Source organism: Siniperca chuatsi, linkage group LG18 (assembly GCF_020085105.1).
Source record: "Siniperca chuatsi isolate FFG_IHB_CAS linkage group LG18, ASM2008510v1, whole genome shotgun sequence".
In the NCBI taxonomy this organism is placed as follows: domain Eukaryota; kingdom Metazoa; phylum Chordata; class Actinopteri; order Centrarchiformes; family Sinipercidae; genus Siniperca; species Siniperca chuatsi.
This window is the reverse complement of record NC_058059.1, coordinates 19,425,900-19,444,887: the sequence shown is the minus strand read 5'-3', so window position 1 is coordinate 19,444,887 and position 18,988 is coordinate 19,425,900. Positions and strand designations below refer to the sequence as shown.

The window sequence follows — 18,988 nt, the reverse complement described above, 5'->3', positions numbered from 1 at the left end:
TGTGTTTTACGGCACCAGCATGTCAGTGTTTTGGGTCACAGAATCTGATGGGTCACAGATTTCTGAAACGACTGAATTTGAGCTGAAGCATCCATCCAGTCTTGGGAAATATCTGCGAGTGAGTGATAATCACAAGAAATCATTAAAGGGAAAGACCACGAGCCAACAGCCACAAAGTTCCTCCACCCAAGTCAAACTCACAGCATTTTGTAAAGGAAAAAATGGGAGAAATGAATGTGAACTAGTTCATTTTAATCTGTGTGATCTGAACTTTGAGCTAGCACTTGTGAAGTGTGAACTTGTGTGAATGCTGCCTGGTCCTGCGGTGCAGGGATCAGATGATGGATTGTATGTTCTTGTATTCTCACAAAGGTTTCAATTGAAGTGAATAAAAGTAAATATTGGTGCTACAGTATTGTGACCACACCTAAAGAAATTAGACTAATGTAGCTATTAGATAACGTATTTTTTGTCCCAAAAATGCAAAAACACAAAAAGACCAGGTTTAAAAACAACAGTACAAATATCTCCAGTTGTTTGGGGTACATACTGTTCCAAGCAAATACTTCAGAGGCTGCAAGTAAATTAGGCAACAGGGGATGGAGCCTGCCAAGAGCACTGCTGGAGTCACAGCTGTTCAAATGGGAAAGAGTGGGAGACAATGTAGACACTTATTATGATTCTGGGACACTCACTCTGATTACATATTGGTGAGCCCCTAATTGTCATCCTCAACAAAAATGAAGTAGATGCCTGCCCAAACATAATAAAAGAGTTGAGTTGGCCAAAATGGGTACAACAACAGAGATTAGTGACAAACTCGAGGGCGGGAAATTGTTTTTGTGTGTCAGGGTATGTTTTCTGTAGTTGTCTGTCAAGTTATAGTCCTGTTTTCTTGAGTCTGATACCAGAAGGGCAGTTTGACCCACAAGGGTTTTTGATTGATCAGGACACTTTAGCCTGGAGGGTCCTGCTGTGTCCACAGTGGGCCTGAAAGCATCTTTATCACTTTCCCTTAAACCCAGGAATCACTCTGCTGTGATGAATGAGGAAGAGGCAGGGGGTGTACAGGAACAGGGTTGACAAAGCCCTGTGTCACAGCAGCACACAGCTGGACAGGGGCAGAGGAATGGGAGTCAGTTGGGCAGGCCTAGAGGGAGGAGGGGTCTTATAAATGGCTCCTGCTTTGGGCAAAATACTCAATTAGCTGATCTGACAAAGTGCTCCGTCTCCCCTCAGCCTTTGTTTTTTCTGGTTTGGTAGAATGTTTGTCCTCAACTTATAGGAGAAGGAGAAAGGGGTGCAGGTCTTATCTGACCTCAATGTCAAAGAGGTTGTTTTCAAGTTCAGTCTTTATAATCAATTGTGATCATCAATTAAATGTAATGAGGTGAGACTTCATTTAGAGGAATTCAGTTTTTTACAACCCAGGCCTTATATTATCAGAGTTTTGGCCATGATGATATTTTACTCAACAGCTTAATTACTGGGATATGGGGCTGCAGGGAGTCCTGCTTGTAAAATAGTCCACTACTTGAAATTAATCCCTAAAGTGAAATTCAGTTGTTTATATATATATATATATATATCTTGGGTGATGTCCAAAGCTATTTCCACAGCTTTGGGCATCATTTCCTGGGATAAGAGAGCTGCACAACAGAGTCCATGGGGCATCCCAAAGATTACTGATAAGACTACTAAACTGTTGGTTTAGCAATATCAAATCAAATATTAGTTAAGGACATTTTTCCATTCATCTGTGTTTTTAATATAAAGAAAATGGTTTAGATAATTGGAATAAACTGAATAAGCTATGCTTTAAACTTGTGATCACTGGTTGTGTTTTGTAACACTGTCTCGACAACCCCATGAATGGTGATCAAGACCACAAAAATAAGATCCAGGAGGTATTAAAACTAAAGTTTCTTCTCTAAGTGGAGTCCTTATGGCCCAATATCTCAGTGATTAAGCAGGTAAGTAAAATGAAAAGCAGTAACCTGCACCCGACATTTTGTGGACCCATCTGCTCCGACCTACTTCTGCGGACTTGATCGCGCTATAATAACGTCACTTGACTTCCTTCGTCCATCCCATCATAATTACACATAATGTGTCACTGTCCTTTTTGGGGCAACATATCCTCATATAACAGTTTGTAGATATCTTAATGCACCATTTTTCGTGCATAATCATACGACTGTCCAGCAACAGTAGTACCGGACCATCGTCATCATAACAATAAACACGTGGTTAACGTTGTGAAATGGTCGTAGTTTGGTTAGGTTTAGGCACCACAACTACTTGGTTAGGTTTAGGAAAAGCTTACTATTACGTGGGTTATATATGAATTATAGTGCATTACTTTTCGTAAGTATAACTACGAAAAGTGAATGAGAACAGCTTCTTTGGGGCTCTTGCTGAAACTTGCTCGTAAAAAACTTTATTAAAGCTGATAGATAAGTATAGAAATATGCATATATAAAACTAACTTTACCTTCTTTGAGTGGAGTCCCCATGACACCATAACTCAGCAGTTACAGTATCTGGTAAGTAAAATGTTATTAGAGCTGATAGGAATAATGATCAAAAATACTGAATGTACCTGCAAAATGTTTACTTTCAATGTATTGTCTTTGTTTTCCTATTATCCCTGTTCCTATCCTACATTCCTGGTTATGTATACACAGTTAAAAAAAGGTTAAGGAAAGATTGACGTCTTGGTCAAATATCGAGTCTTGAAGCATTATAGGATACATATTTCCTGCAACTAGGAGCAAGGGGACCTGTAGTTGTTTTAGTGTTTGTCATTACCATGCTCTTAATGGTGTTTGTGTATATATGATGTGGGGGCAGCGGAGGGCTTGATTAGACGCCCTCTATCGTCCTGCTGTTCCATTTGCAAAGTGATCAGTAATTATCCTCTCTCATTACTGCGACCTGGAGAGCCGAGCCTGAGGAGCTCGCTGGGACCCTTCAGATAACACAGTGACACAGGGAGCTGTGAAGAACACCAATACTTAACCACTAACTACACAACACATAACAGCCCTTATCTGGAGGCTCCAGCCAGCTGACAGAGACTCACTAAAAACATATTGAGGAGTGCTCCCTACAGAGCATGTGGGCTGTAAAAATAAGCTCAGATATAAAGGCATACACACACACATATAGGGCATATACCAACACACACACCAGCCTTACTTTAACTTCTATATGTGAGTATTTTGCACGTGGAAAGACTGACATAGTTTGTCACCATCAGCTCTCACAACCAGTTACCCTGGAGGATATAGATACTCAATATTTTTAGTATTTAAAAGCCCTCAAACATTTTTGTGCGTGACAAGCAGTTTAATTAATTTTTCATACCATATACACAGAATGGCACAAGCTTATGTTTATGTACCACTATTAAGAACTGATGTATAAATGTAAAATAATTAAAAAAAATATATAGATTATGATTTAAGCTATTTAGAGGAAAACTCCAGTTTAATATAAAAATTTTACACACTGTACTTGGTGTCTTGCCAAAATGATCTGTGCTGGGTTTTGTGTGGGCATTTGGAATCATGACCTCAGTCTTTCTAAAATCTTGGCTGTGGCCCTGGCACGGACAAATGTTAGCTAAATACAGACTTTGTGATTACCAAATGGCTACTGAAGCAGGTCACCATAGAAAACAGTGCTTTGACAGAGAAAACGATTCTGTGCCCATGAACAGAGACAGAAAATGGCGAAAAATATTTAAAGAATGAGATTCAAATGTTCTCAAATTTGCCCCAAAAATGCAGTCAATCCATCCCTTTGAGGAAAAGAGCTTATTCTAACTCTTCTTGGTCAAAATGTTCATGTGGCAGAACTAGCAGAATATAACGCTGCTTGTTATAAACCAAAAGTGTCTTGATAAAGTGTTGTTCCGTCACGTTCTCCAGAACAGCTTCAGTGCTCCTTGTCATAGATTGTCCAAGTCTGTGGAACTCCACTGGAGAGATGAACACCATTCCTCCAAAAGATATTCCCTCACTGGGTGATTTGATATGATGGTGGAGAACATGCGTCCAAAAAGGGGTCAAAGCAAAATCAGTGTGTTAGCCAGCTATTTTTGGGCTTAACTCAAGTTTTTGCCAGTATCATGAAGTTGGCTTAAACATGGTACATCACCATGGCAACTATGCTCTCTAACAGCATAAATTATGGCAATTATAGCTGCATATTAATTGCACTAGGTTTCTTTTATTTAGTTTATTATTATTTATTTATTTTATTCTCGACTGGATTCTTGACAATGTAGATGCTTTTACTCTTATTATATTACTGCAGCTCAGGATAACATGTGGCAACTCGTACTAGTATTAACATAGTATTACAGTTTTATATCTTTTTTTTGACTCACAGATGATAATTGAGAAAAAAAGCCATCCACTCTCTGTCAGATAGACCTCATCAGGTAATTAATTTATTTTCTTTAGGCCTTTTTTTTGCACAGATTTCTACAGCTTCCTTTTCTAGTCTAGCTATGTGCTTATATTGTATATGTATGTTTAACACATTCTATTTTTCCCTGCTTTAAATCACTTTTTGTTGTAGTACTTAAATAATTTTCACATCATGTTAAGTACTTGATGCCGTTGCTTGTGATTTAGAACTCAGCCTCTTTCACTAGAACATGCTCATAGCTGGATTGGAAAACCCAGAATCAACTGAGCCAATTGATAACCAGCTTTGTGATGCGTGCTATCCAGGATCACCAATGTCAGGCTCAGTAAAGCCAGGTAACCCAAAGAGAGCCAGACTAAGAACTTGCTTTGTGATACAGGGTTTGATGGCCATAGCATACTCACATTATTTTCATGCTCAAACCAATCAGTGACTCTATAGAAGCATCTGCATTTGTTGTGTTTCTCCACTCATTTATTCAGGTTTTTCCTTTAATGCGTCATTAATTCATTTGTATTTGCCTTGGTGATATTTCTTAATCCGGGGTGCACGGTGGCAGAGCGGCTACAGCTCCTGCCTCCCAATAAGGAGATCGTGGGTTCGTGGGTTCGATTCCCGGACCGGACCAACATCACACAATCTCTCTGGGTGGAGTCTGCATGTCCTCCCCGTGTTACCGTGGGTTCTCTCCGGGTTCTCCGGCTTCCTCCCACCGTCCAAAGACATGCATGTGTAGGTTAATTGATAACTCTAAATTGCCCGTATTGAATGAATGTGTGAGTGAATGGTTGTCTGTCCTTGTCTGTGTCTGTGTTCGCCCTGCGACGAGTTGGCCACTGTCCAGGGTGTGCCCTGCCTAATGCCCGAAGTCACTGGGATAGGCTCCAGTCACCCGCGACCCCCTAACGGGGACCAAGCGGTAGAAAATGGATGGATGGATGGATATTTCTTAATCCAAACACCATGCCAGTAAAGCTTTATTGAATTGATATGAGTTGAAAGAGAGGGAGATAGTTAGTCAGTATGGGGGTGGTACAGTAGCAGGCGTTGTGTTGTAGCCAGCAGTTAGACTCTTTGGGACACAAAGCCCTTTGGCAGCCTCCGCAAGGTTTACAGCTGAAAGCTCTGCAAAATGTTTGCTCCTGTTTTGGATCTACACCATCACCATTATTTAGCCAGCAAGCTTGCCAACACAACTGCCTAATTAAGCATTCAGCGGCACTCTCACTCTGACTTTGAGGTCATTTTCACTCTGGCTTACAATGCCATGATTTAATTTTGCAGATAGTACATCACCAGCTCATTGTTATGGATAGCAGCTCTTGGAAACTGTTTTAGTGAGGCTCTTTTAATCACAGAAATTAAACAATTCACATTATCTAGACTAGGTGTTTATCTAAATCTAATAGACATGACCATATCAGACCTTTTTCACAGTAGCACAAGCTGCAAGTAAATTTTAGAACTGATGTCAAGATTTTACTGATCACCTACAGAGCTTGTTCTCAACTATGTCTGTTCTGTATCTCTGGCCTTTTTATCCTCTAAATCACAGCTGGGGATCTTTGGGCATGGGTTGTTAGTCTTTCCTGTGTCCAGGCTGAAAAGAAGGGTAATTGGGCCTTCTCGGTATGGGCACTGCTGAAACAAGCTTCCTGAGATCAGGCTAGCATTTTATTTTTTTTTTTGATTAAGCAGTCACAAAACATTTATTAGTGTGCTTTTACATACATTCTGCTTTCAGTTTTATTACTTGTTCTTCTCTACAGGTTCTCTACAATTGACAAATCTATTTTTATGAGGGTCAGTTCAGCCTATTTGTGAAATAGTTAGTTCTCTCTCTATTGTTTGGAGTAACAAGGTTGCAGAGAAAAACATCTACAACCATCCTTAAAGTGTGCTGTTCTTGTCAAATAGGAGAGGTGCCCTAAGCTTATTTTCTCTCTGTATCTATAATAGCAGAGGTGAGGACTTGACAAAATCAACAAAAGACTTTGACTTTAACACCAGTTACTTGAGACTTCACCTGGACTTTAGCCTTTTGACTTGCAATGACTTGACCCAAAGACTGAAAATGTATGTTCTGCAGATGCAGGGGGGGAAATGTGCATTTGGCATGCACGCCAAAAACATTTGGACAATAAAACATTCAGGTAAGCAATATTTTATCTTTCACTGGTTGAAGTGACACTACTCATGTGGCAGATTGTATCAGGTGTAGCTAATTAGCATTGCCAAAAGGCCAAAATGAAACTTGGCTGTTTTTTGGTGTCTTTACTTATCATTTCTGAGAAGCATCGCTCTGTAACATTACTCTAATATCACGAGTGGAAGGTGTGTGTGTGTGTGTGTGTGTGTAGTTTAATTAGCCTCATCCTAAATGGGGTTATAGTTTAACAAGACCAACAGCGTGATCTGTCTTCTTTAGTGAAATAATCTGCTTCACGTCAATTTCAGTTGTCTGAATCTCCCTGTTAAACTTTCCTTCATATTGTGTGTTTGAGTGTTTCAAGATGATCATCTTAGTAGTTCTGAATCCAGACCTCCAGTATTTAGAACAAGTATCATCGTGAAAAATAAGGTGTGCAAAGTCAGTAAGGTACAGCTGTTCAATGTGTCTGATACATATTTAATGGGTTGTGACCAAAAACTACGCTGGCTCTCAAAACTGTAGAGTCTGCCTTCTCAGCCAACAAAAAGTACAGAACTCTATTAAATATCTGATATTTAGTTACAAACATCTGTTACTAATATTGAAAGCTGAAGAGAAATGGATTCAATAAAGGATTCAAAATTCAGATTTGATAAAATCGAACCTCAACCTAGACACATGAATAATATTTCCAAGGGACACCTGATCATTGTGCTTTCAAATGTTCTAAAATTGATTTCAAAGTAATAAATACAGAATTTTAAAAGCATGCATTATTCTATAAAATTAATATGATAATTGTTATTCTGTTTAAAAATATTTAATGGTATCAAATTAATTTCTTATTCGGGACTCAAAGCACAAAGTTTAGGACTTTGACTTGGGACTTGCAAATGAATGACGGTCTCACCTCTGTTTACAGTTTTTCTCGATTGCTTAAACACTTTTCTTGAAATGATGCCTCCTTTTCTCGAAACTCTAAACACAAATCCATAACTTCTCAAATAATTCCTGAAACTTTCTATTTCCAGGTCAAAAAGAAGCTCTCCCCTCAAAACCATTCAATATTGCTGAAAAACCAAACCTTGCCCTCAGACATGACACACAAGCACTCAAAAACACACACACTACAACGTAGTCTTACATACCAGTGCGATAAATTCAAAACAATACTACAAAAACCGGTAGTAAGTTATGTTGCTTGTGGTTCTCCCCCTCAAAAACCTTTTCACATGATGAACAAAAGACACAACAAATGCATGCATTTTCATATTTTTTATTCCTTAATGTGCTGTACAGTATAATACACCAAACAACAGCAAAAATAATATTCTGCCCCAGCATCCCGTCTTTGGTCTGGGACAGGCCAGAGAATCTCGTCAACATCACAGGCTTCTTCCATGGCCTGGAGGAGGTGAACACGGATGTGAGGTTCTCGGTCATACGTTTTCCACTGCCATGCCGAAAAAAACTCCTCTATCGGGTTTAGAAAGGGAGAGTATGCAGGCAGAAAGATGTTGGAAAACCTCAGGTCACGAACCAGAGCTGCACGATGGAAGCTGACGTTATCCCAAAAAACAATGTAGCAAGTTTGGTTGGTTGTGCTGGCTCCCTCTGGTCAAGCTGGAACACATGCTCTCTTAGACCATAAAGGTAACCAAGGAGGAGCATAGTGTTATAGGGTCCAAGAATGGCATGGTGGGGAGTACTCCTCGTTGGCTGATGGCCGTGCACATAGTGACATTCCCTCCTTGCTGGGCCAGGGACATTCACAATAGCCCGATGGCCAATTATGTTCCTCCCCCTTCTCCTTCTTTTGGTCAAGTTAAATCCAGCCTCATCAACAAAGATAATCTCATGGGGAACAGGCCGGCCTTCAATCTCAAAGATTCAATTTTGACTCTTAGTGTTTCCACCTGGGTAATTGTGTGCTTACTGAGCTCAAGCTGTGCTGACTTGAGTGAACAATATTGAATGCTAGTGCTTTCTAAATGACCACATGGTGTAGGCAATGAGAAATTAAGGGATTTGTGTGCAGAGTTTTGCAGTGACAATTCAACAAATCTGACTCGTGTCAAAGCAGGGGAATAGTGTTTATAGTTTAGGGAAATTGGTGTGCTTTTTGATGAATGGCGTTATGGTTTTGAAATTTTCGGTCAAAAGCCTGGTTATAGTGTTTGAGCAATCAAGAAAAACTGTAATAGTGTGTGTAGTACTGTAAGGCCACTCTAAAAATGTGATACTTAACTACTAAAAGGTTTATAAAGGTTACTTTTCCTCCAATATCAGTGCAAGTCCAATATCACCAAAGCCATGGAGTAGTGTTAACCTACAAAAATCAGATATAACGTTAAAGCGTTGGATCATTAAAAAAGAAAAAAAAAGAAAAAATTGCACCTCATTTTATTTATAGAAGCCTCTTTTTCATTTTCAGGTCATCTGCTGAGTGTATGGATTTTTTGGAATACAAGTTGGTCAAGACAACATGATAAAGTAAACTGCTGAGCTGTAGAGAACTCCAGATAAATGTGAGTCAATCATCTGCTAAATTATCATATGTTTTAGGTGCAGTGCATTCTATTGACATTTTTAAATGTCACAGATGAAAAACAACAACAACAGCAACAAATATAATGAGACTGAAGCGCCTCAAGCAGCAGTATCTTTAGAAAAAAGGAGAGAGTCGTGTCAGAAATAGTAAAGGCAGGTAAATTGTTGAGCTTCAGTGGTGTATTATTAAGGTGTTGTTTACTGCTGTTATTACAATCTAAATTGTTATACGATGATGTAATTTTACTGTTTTTAAATGTTTTGTTGTATTTGATAAATTAAAATGATTGCACAATATATCGACAACTGTTTAAGAAGCAGCAGTTGGTAACACATTTAAAATAAGAGGCAGTCTAAAGGAACCTAAGCTGGCAAGAACCAGTTGTGGAATAAATCAATAACATATTAAAAATTCTACATTTTGGTTCTTGAAATTTTCACTGGCCTTTGAATAAATAATGCAAGCAGTGAGCTCCTGAAGATGTTGTGTTTGTTTTCTCTGCTTTTATTTTGCGAGGAGCGTTGTCCTCACGGTGGCTGTTGTACTTGTACACAGAGGTCAGTAGGGTGTTATAAATATTTCTATTATCATAACCTCCCATAACAATGCTGTGCTGAGAGCCATTCTACATGATGAAGGGCCTCTGTAGAAGACGTGGCTCCGTTTCACGTTTGGTCACACCACGGGCCTGAATTTTAATCACACTCTCTTTTCCAAGCCATTAAAACTAGAAAGTGACGTTTATTAGACAGCGGAGGAAAATAAACAAGCCCTAATTGGCTCACACTGAGAGCGCTCCACTCTCCCCTTGGCCCTTTGTCGGAGAATAAACCTGCCAGGGAGTAAGGTACAAAGCTCAAGAGCAGACTGACCTTTGGAGACTCAGAGCTTCCTTCAAGTAGATGCAACGCCAATAATGGCTCCAAGGAATTGAGAGCCACGCTATTATTTACAAATATGCACACAATATTGACACCTAAGATCCATGACTGGTGTGAAATGGGCCATGCTATTTAACAAATGGAAATTAGATTGTAACGTAACAGCTTCCTTTAATTGCCCATCTGACCTTGCAACCCGTAGCCTTGCAATTTCATCAAAATAAGATTTCTGACACTGTAATTCTTCAAGAGCCATGCAAGGGAAGCTGTGTAAAACATCATTTACTGATAGAGGACCCTCTTAAGAATCCAATTTAAGGACCCTCTGTGAAGATGATTGTAACACACTCAGGAACAGTTGTTTTTCATCCTTCTTTTTCACACTATTAAACACCCACTTTTGTTAGAAAAAAATGCCTGTGAAGAGCTGGTACACAACATGCCTACAGGGTACACTACTCTGCTATCAGGTATTGAAGCATTAGAGCAATTTTTGCAAGCAGTCAAACACAGCAGACAATAGTGTGTGATTGCACTGGAATGAAGTGCTACTATGACAAATTAAACCTGCTCTTACCTGTTAGCAGCTCAGATGGTCGTACACTGACGAGAACAATTGTTGGATTATTATCTTAATGTTTTCACAAGGGAATTAACATCTCATTCACGGGAAAATACATGATTTTGAAAGAAAATTAACTCGCATGTAGCAGCTAATCACTGGGATTCAGGCTAAGTCGTACTCAAAGACGTAGCTTTAGTTTCAGGAGTGGAGAGATGAAGTAAGGGTTTTTTTATTCAACCAAAAACAAGGAATACTTGCTATAATTCATTTACATACATTAATATCAACCTAGAAAATAACACATGGTAAAATTGTCTAACAAGAAACAAGAAAAAAATAATAATGTGCTGGAATTTAAAAGCAGCAATGATTGATATGTGTTATATTAACCAACATGACTACTTGTATGTGAAAGGGGTCACTCACAGTTATGAACTAACAGATAATGATCACCCAATTCTGCCATTACCCTCAACTCAGTGGACTGTTATAGCGCCTTTCAGCTCTTTTTTTAGTTTTTCTGGCCCCCAACAATTTTTAGGTTGACTCTCACCGCTCTCATTAATGCCATTTTCAGTGGTTTTCAGTGAAAAAGCTCTAAATACCCACTGTACGCTACCTTCCCAACACCAAATGGTTCACAGACAAAGTTTGCAACTAGCTAGTGAAAACAGTTGAACATTTCTATTTCTCCCGGGAGTTGGTGGAGACAAATACAGAGCTAAAGAGATAGTGAATATTGGACTTACATTTGCCAGGTGGTCAGAAGCACGACTCCAAATGAAAGCCAATGCTGCTCTGCGTCTGTTTGTTGTGTAAATTGGCAACTGTTTGCTAACGAACTAGCCATATCAACTTTGTAAACACAACACTGACATATTACTACATTATAGTTTGTTTCTGCTGCCCCCAAGTGGCCAAAAAATATGTTAATACAGGTTTGATGATGTAGTTGCATCATAAACATAAAAATAAAGTAAATCGAAATACAGCATGCAAAATTTCAAGACTGACATACAGTTTTAAGTCACCAAATATCAATTCTCGTCTCAATAATGTCCTTTGTGTCTTAGCCTTGATTTATCTTCAAGCCCTAAGAGAATATTAAACTTATACCCCTGTTTTCACCAGTTCCTATTGTACTTGCAAATTTCTATGTTTTTGATTCTGCTTTGATGTTCAGATGGTCTTCACAAGTCATAATGTAATGACACTGATGATTATCTAATGTGAACCTTTTCTCTCTTGGCACTTCCCCTGTGCATACAGTAAACTGTATGCTGTATGAACAGTAAACTACCTCTATAACAATACATCATAACAATAGGCAGTCCAGCAGCCGTAGCTTTAAGGAATAGCACTATCATGTCCTTATATCCTCTCTCCGCACTTGAAACTAGACATGATGCATAGAGTGGATTGCCACAGTTGACATAAAATTCAGTATATCAAATAAGCTCAGTGCGGCGGCCCAGCAGCGTGTCTCCAGGTAACAGTACTTCAAACGGGTAGAGATGTATCTTACTGATCCTCTGTAAGGCATGAACAGAGATGAAAGAAAATGATTTCTGTTCAGGTAAGTAAGTAAATGTATCGTAACTGCCAAAGAGTCCCACGAGAATAAAGGGAGGTATCACTCCTCCCTCCTGGAGGACCTTCACAGGCTTTGTTAGCATACTGCCTTTATTTTATTTCTTTTTTCTAGACCAATAAAGCTGCAATGACAAGCTGTTAAATATGTGTATTTTGTTTGTTCAGCTTTGGATTTGACATCAGTGTAGTATGAATCAGACCAATTCTTTGGTTGTCTGCTAATGTGGTATGTTGACACAGTCCTATCCTCATATTCCTGACAGCTTCTCACCAATTTAAACTATACAACCACATACAGAGTAAAATAAAACCTCAAGGGCTCAAACTGGATTTAGGATAAAACATCTTCTGGTCTTAAAACTAGTCAAATCCCAGGCTTGTTAATGTTTATTTTACTAGTGTGAAGACATTTTCCCAGTCTCAAACTTACTGTTCAAAGCTCGATATCATGATAGAAGATTAAGCAATATTTCACAAGTATATATTGAAAATATGTGACCAATCCCTGATATCCAGTGAAATGCAATGATTTTTTCCAATGAGGCCTTGCTTGAAATAGCAGATATTCAGTGGTTCAAGCATGTATAAAATGCATATAATTTAATCATGTTTCAAGTCAGAGAGAGGGTTATTGATTATTGGACAGATTTAAATAAGCCTATTCCATCTGTGTATTAGCTGATACACCAAGGGGTCTAGAATAAAGAAAGAGGAGCCATAGTCTCTCTTTATTATATGCATGAAAGCAAGCAATGACATTTGCAGAGATATTATAGCAGACTCTGGTTTAATAAAATCATATATTTTTTAAGGGACTGTATGCTATGGCTTTGTCAAAGAGAACTCTTGACTTTACTGGAAGAATATTACTTTTGCAATTGGTGACCCATTGTATTGTAGGACTGTGTGCATGTGTGTATTTTTCATTTTGATCTGTGTCATTGCTTTAGCCCTCTAAAATTTGCAAATGTATTTTCCCATGTCTTACTAATAAAGAACGTGTGAATAACTGACAAACAAGCTTGAGTCAGCTTGAGGCTTTCCCCAATTAGTTTGAGCTTCCCATTCCCCATATTGCACAGTGCCAAAACATAACACCTAGTTTTGTATTTTCATCATTACAGAGATGCATATGGCTCACTGGGGAAATTAGATTAAATTATGCTATATATAAACTCCACATGTAAGAGGAGATCATGCTGGAGGGGGGAAATGTTGCACCCATAATGGGGAGGCAGTTTGCTTAATGACAATACTGACATGCAAGGGGCGTCTCATTTCCCATAAGGACAAATCAGTTGGTAATAATAATAATAACGCTCACCAGTGGCCTGGTTTAACTTTATTGTTTTTTCAAATGGAAGCTCACACTGACATTTGACCACTTGCTTCTGTCTTAGTGATTTGTAAGGACACAGATGACTGCAGGGGACCACTATGGATACAATTTTCTTTTTTTAGCTTTGCTGCAACAGCAGCAGGAAAGCAGACTCAGTACCGAGAATTGCAGGCGAACAGAAGAGTCAAGACAATTCCCTGCATCCAGTGACGGAGGTGAGTGGGTCACTTAACCTTAGGCATTGTGCTGTTGCCCGCCTGGCTCTAAGAACCTCATCTGCAGAGAGTTCAGCTCCAACGGTAGCATGAGTGCTCAGAGTAATTAATAACATTATGTTCTGTAATTACCTTCTATGTGTCCCCCATGGCCCAAGGGAACAGAACTGCAGCTAATGGGAGTAATACTTCAGGTTTACAGAGCAGCCACAGTGACCAAGAGCCTAAGACTGACCCAATTATGTTACTGCTTTGAGAGGAAAAAACTTCAAGCCGAAACTACAGCACACCATGATCCTCTTGGTTTTATATATCAAAAAAATTCCACATAGATAGAAAACAGGTGCATACCAAGTTTGTGGATTTATGGTAGCGTGTGTGAGAGTGGTAATTAAAATGTACTACCGTGGCGCTCAGCTGTAGATAAAGTTCCTCTGGAGGAAGATGCTTAACCCATCAGTTCCTCTCCTCACCGCATTTGTCTACCCCCTCCATCTTAATAAAAGGGACACAGATAGCCGTGGGAGTTTGCCTTCCCCGAGCCTCATCATTAGTGCTGCAGTTCAGCCAAGCAGCGCAATATTGAGACCGATGCAGCATCACCTTCTTATTTTAATTGAATGGATCATATTGGTTTTTATGATGCAAGCAACTCTTTCTTCACATTTTTGTAGTCATCAATAGAGTGATGCATGATGTTAATATGTGAGGAAACCATTCTGCTCCTCAAAACATTTTCAGCTTTTCAGTTTTTCCCCAAGAACAAGCAAATGTCAAAACACATTATGATTCCTTTATGTTAAATATTTCTAATCAGCGTTAATCATGATGGTGTTTATAACATGTCATCGTCTCTGAGATTGTAACCAGTTTCAAAAGGTCAAATTAATCAATTTTTCCTACGTTAAATTAATTAGGCATTTGAACTTTTCTTAGAACAATTGCATAATGAGGAGATTTAAAAAAAATAGTGAAGAAAGAGCGCATTCACAAACTTATATCACCAAAGTGAAGATAACCATTGACCAGAGCTGTATTATGGATGTCACATACAATTAACCCCAAGAAAAGTGCTTGGCTGTTGGGATCTTTTTGTCAGATTAAGGAGAGCTGAGGCAGGCTCCAGCAGGGATACAGTGAGGGCAAGGGTGGTCTGTCTTTGTTAGAAATTTAATGTATTTGAACTCTTTGGCTCATAGCTTAGCTCCAAAGGGCCATTTTTAAGTTTCATCTGAGAGGACAGAGTATCACCAAAACATCTACGCAGTGTATGTAAAATATGTGACATTGTATATTGTGAGGCTGTACTGCCAAGGGTTAATAGTAAACTGGACATAAACTAAAATGAGATAAATGGCCTTCCAAAAGGATATTGAGAAGCATTCAGTCAGCATGTCAAATCATTGCACCGGGTTTGCCTTACTAGATATGCTGTATAAATAGTGTTCGCAGTTCCGTTCATTAGTGTGCTTATGTTCCATTTGATTTACTGCTAATGGCCTAGCAGAGAAACCACATTCTGTATGACATTGCCAGGGATGATAATGATAAAACCCTCACTTGATCTTTCCATATTTGTTTGGATGTTTACAGACGGAGTGATTGAGGCGCCACAGACCACCTGGGCTGAAACGAGACGGATGAAAATTGATGATGCCCCTGAACCATAAAGCTACTCAAAAGGAAACAAAATGGAGCCTTGTGAACGTGCACAACAAGTATAACACTAAGGGCTTTTACTGCTTTCATGTGCTCAGCCTCTTTGTTTCTGTACACTGCCCTTGGTGAGGGTTTCTGTTTAAATGAGGACCTAAAGTGAGGTGATCACACTCAACAACAATCCTGAATGAATCAAACCTCTGGACAACCTCATGAAAGGGCAGTTTATGCATGTCTCATCTAACCTTGGTCAGCCTGGATCCACTTAAGCTTTGATTATAGATAACATGTCCTGCATTTACTGTAGTAGTTATGTTTTAGAAGTGTACCTGCATTGTTTTAAGACAACCATTTACATTTATCTTGCAAAAATGCCCAGTCCAGATATGTTCATGTCTCATTATCTTTCTAAATTCTGTATTATTATTAAAATAAGTGAACACATCTGCAAATAGAGTGCAATAATTTCTTACTTTTCAATGTGGATGAAATTAGTTTGCAGTATATCTCAAATAAAGTTGAATCATCTCCATAAAAAAATCAAGTAATGTCACAAAAAAAAACATTTGTGTATTACATAAAGTGTATTTATGTAACCTTAGTGTGGCATTTTCCTTTAACATTAACACTTGAAAGTCAGTATAAGGATATGCAAGTCACCATAGCCTCTTTTTTTTTTAAACTTATTATAATGATCCTAAATTAAAGGCCATGGGGTCATTAAGATTATAGAGCCAGGAAATATATTGTGTGCAAAGATTACATATTGGCCTGAGAAACAAAACACACAGGTGGAAGCCTACTCTTGATGGTGGTGCTCTCATAGAAAATTAGAATTCATCCTCTGGAGACCATTAACTTTCACAGCAAATTTCAAGAAAATCTGGCCATTGTAGTTTGTAAGATACTTTGCCATGAACCAATTAGTTGGTCAAGGAGGTGGTGCAAGACTTTTGGGTCACCAAAATAATTAGGAATCATCAGTGGCCATGATATTTTACTCTGGACAAGCGCTAGTTTGAGGTAATTTAGAAACAGTGTCACCATTATGTTTGTCCACCAGAGAGCACTGACAAGTTTATTTTTACACTGTGAAATGTCCCTCTCAGTATGTATCTTTTCAATTCTTACAAACAAAAACAATATATCATTATCAGGTTTTGTGTTTTGTTTTTTAAACTTCCAAATATCAATATATGTACTGGCAAGCAACCATACCAAAGCTACATTCAGATCTCAAAAAGAATGATGTGCTAATTCAAACTATATTTTTATGGACAGCACCATCATACGCCTGCAGGGTCTTCAGAGAGGCAACATTATTCACCTGCCATCAAGTGTGCAGGTAACAGATGTTTCAGTGGTTTCTGACACTAAGCAACCTCCTTCACTCCCACTCAACACCAAACACAACTCTTGCCACCTACACTACTCTTGCCTTGTTTGAATACTAGCCAACAAGCACACTAACCTTTTCAGTGAGCTTGCACAGTAAATTTATGCATATTTGTTCTGTGTGTACAGCAGCATTGTGTATTGTGGAACAGTGGGTGACAGTGACACTGCTGGCACACAGAGAGACACATATATGCACTGTATTATCTATTTCAAGCTTATATTCAAGCAGATATAACAGAGGGAGAACTTGAAATGAAGAACAACCTTGATTTTGGGCAGCTGGTTCACAGGTGCATCCATTTTGTATCATCAGGCTGGGGGGGATTGCTTGGCAGTGGCCATTCTCAAACAGTGAGGTTATTTTGCCTTGGAAATTATTCAAATTTGTTTGTTCTTTTAGATTTGGGGCACATTCAGTGGACAAAACATTGAGCCTTGAGGTTCCATCTGCACCTGATATCTATCCAGATTGTTTTCTGATCAAAATCTAATTAAACCTAAACCTAATAAAACAAAACATACACAAATAAGTTGAATGGATACTGTAAGGGAATACAATTTTGAATTTAAACTAGCACTTTTTTTTGTTTTTTCTCTAAAGCTTTGACATTTAGAAACATTTTCTCATAGTTTTGGTGGAATGGTATTACAAAATGTTTTCATTGTTGTTATAAATTAAAGGTACCCTGTGGAGTTTTATGCCACTTTTAGTGCTATGTTTTTGTAAGTGGGTACCATTTTGTTCGCTCTCATGCGTGTACATGATGATGCACGTGCACATGCATACGGGTAATGTGATACACAGTCCTGTCAATGGTTTCACACTATTCCGCTGATCTACAGGTGGCATTGACGTGCAAAGAAATACACCAATGAGCAAGGGAGGGAGGGAAGAAGACTGCTAGCAAGCAAACATGTATGTTAAAAAAGTCGGCTTTACAAATGTTTTGAGAAGGACAATGCTTTCAGCACATTTGTCAGATACACACCATGCATTTTGATGAGTAACACTGGAAGATAACTTTTGGTTGTTTACAAGAAAACTGCACAGATATATCTTTTAGACTTTAGATGTTAGATGCTCGCTCAATACCCAGTAACATCTGAGGAATGTATAATGCACATTTTGCCAGCTTAGTTACAAATTTTCAACGCTTATCTAAAAATTGCGCTTTTGGAGGAACATAGTATTCTCCTTTACATTAACAACATACACAGTACTCTACATAAATATAGTGATGTAATTAAAAATGTGCAATTAAGTTTCATAAAGAACACACACCACAAGTTTTGAAGACCTTATGGGCTATTCTGCAGATTTGCAGAAAGACAACATTTCTCATTATGTTACTAATGATGCGCCCTAAAATATATCACACACTCGCAAGTAATGAGCCATTTAACAAATGAATCAACAAAGTGACAAATGAATAGCAAATTAGCATTAGAAAATGGTTAAAAACAGGCACTCTTTGGCCAACTGGTTGGTGTAATGAGTACATGTTGGGTAGGCTGGGTGCTGTTCCATAGCTCATCCTGACCTCTGGCCTTGCATATGCAGAGAGTCAAAAAAATAATTTGGGGATTTTAAAAAAAATAGATCTCTATTCTTGAAAGTAGTCTAAGAGAGGGTTTAACATATATATATGGGCTGGCCTTGACAAATTTTCTGTCCAAGTTTCTTGTTTTCAAAGTTTGGCAGAGATAAAAATGATTTTGCCACCTCTGCTCAGACTTGTCCCTTCCCCAAGTTGCCCTTGTATTTTCTGGCTCTAACACTTGCTGACTGATAAATGACCACAGAGGAGCCATCAGACCTGGGAGATACAGGCTGAGCTGAGTTGTTGGGTGGACTTTAATGGCTGTGCTGGGGACATTAAGGAGAAAGCATCCTTACAGCAGTGGCTCCATTCTCTGATCCTCTTCGTAATGGCTCCTTTCAGCACAACACAAAGATTCATTTTTATATATTACAAAGCAGAATTGCATTGTCAAAGAACTGCAGCATAATGCTGCATTTGCCAATGCCCTGCTCCTAGCTTGAATGTTCATGGGGAAAAGGATGTTTGAGAGTGAAAAATGGTGTTGGTATTATCAATAAGCACCACCCATCACACCTCTGAAGACTGAACTGGAAATTCTGTTATCCTGAAACATGTCTCTCTTTGCTGCCAAGCAGTAAGGGTGTGGCTGTT

The 18,988-nt window shown here is 38.7% G+C and overlaps 1 long non-coding RNA gene across 1 annotated transcript; it reads left to right on the top strand.

The window, feature by feature from the left end:
• Window positions 1–6,006: 6,006 nt before the first annotated feature.
• LOC122865909 lies at window positions 6,007–17,045 on the top strand. The gene is made up of 4 exons (XR_006375566.1): window positions 6,007–6,593; window positions 9,027–9,120; window positions 13,583–13,736; window positions 15,330–17,045. It is a non-coding gene; the product is annotated as an uncharacterized LOC122865909 (long non-coding RNA).
• The last annotated feature ends 1,943 nt before the right edge of the window (window positions 17,046–18,988 follow it).